This window comes from Larus michahellis, chromosome 13, assembly GCF_964199755.1.
Source record: "Larus michahellis chromosome 13, bLarMic1.1, whole genome shotgun sequence".
In the NCBI taxonomy this organism is placed as follows: domain Eukaryota; kingdom Metazoa; phylum Chordata; class Aves; order Charadriiformes; family Laridae; genus Larus; species Larus michahellis.
The window spans coordinates 2435525-2436501 of NC_133908.1; positions in this window are offsets into that span (position 1 = coordinate 2435525).

The following is a 977-nucleotide window of genomic DNA, read 5'->3' on the forward strand; positions in this document are numbered from 1 at the left end:
GTGACATGGTGTGGATGGGTAACCCATGAGTGGCATGACATGGGTGGGTGTCCCAGGGGTGGTGTGGCACAGGTGGGTGTTCCATGGGTGGCATGATGTGGGTGGGTGTCCCATGGGTGGTGTGGCACAGGTGGGTGTCCCATGAATGTCATGACATGGGTGGGTGTCCCAGGGGTGGTGTGACACAGGTGGGTGTCCCATGGGTGGCATGATGTAGGTGGGTGTCCCAGGGGTGACATGGTGTGGATGGGTAACTCATGAGTGGCATGACATGGGTGGGTGTCCCATGGGTGGCATGACGTGGGTGGGTGTCCTATAGATTCCCTGACATGGGTGGGCATCCTATAGGTGGTGTAGCATGGGCAGGTGTCCCATGGGTGGCATGGTAAGGGTGGGTGTCCCATGGATTTTGTGGCATGGTTGGGTGTCCCATGGGTGGCATGACGTAGGTGGGTGTCCCGGGGGTGAGATGGTGTGGATGGGTAACTCATGAGTGGCATGACATGGGTGGGTGTCCCATGGGTGGTGTGACACAGGTGGGTGTCCCATGGATGGCATGACATGGGTGGGCATCCCAGGGGTGCTGTGGCACAGGTGGGTATCTCATGGGTGGCATGACGTGGGTGGGTGTCCCATGGGTAGCATGGCATGCGTGGGTGTCCCAGGGGCGGTGTGGCACGGGTGGGTATCTCCTGGGTGGCATGCTGTGGGTGGGTGTCCCATGGGTGGATGTTCCCACAGGTGGCATGGCACACCACGTGTCCCCTGGGTCTCCTCCAGGTCACCGGAGCCCATCTCCCTGTGGCCCCATCCCACCCCGCTGGCAGCCCCGGGGATGCCCCGGGGGACCCCACCACCGTCCCTAGGCCACCTGCCGTGGGTGGCAGGGACCCCTTCTAGCCACCCATGTCCCCAGGGTGCCCGCATCACCCGGGGCGGGGGGGGGGTCCCCGTGGCGCCGAGGGACAGGGCAGGAC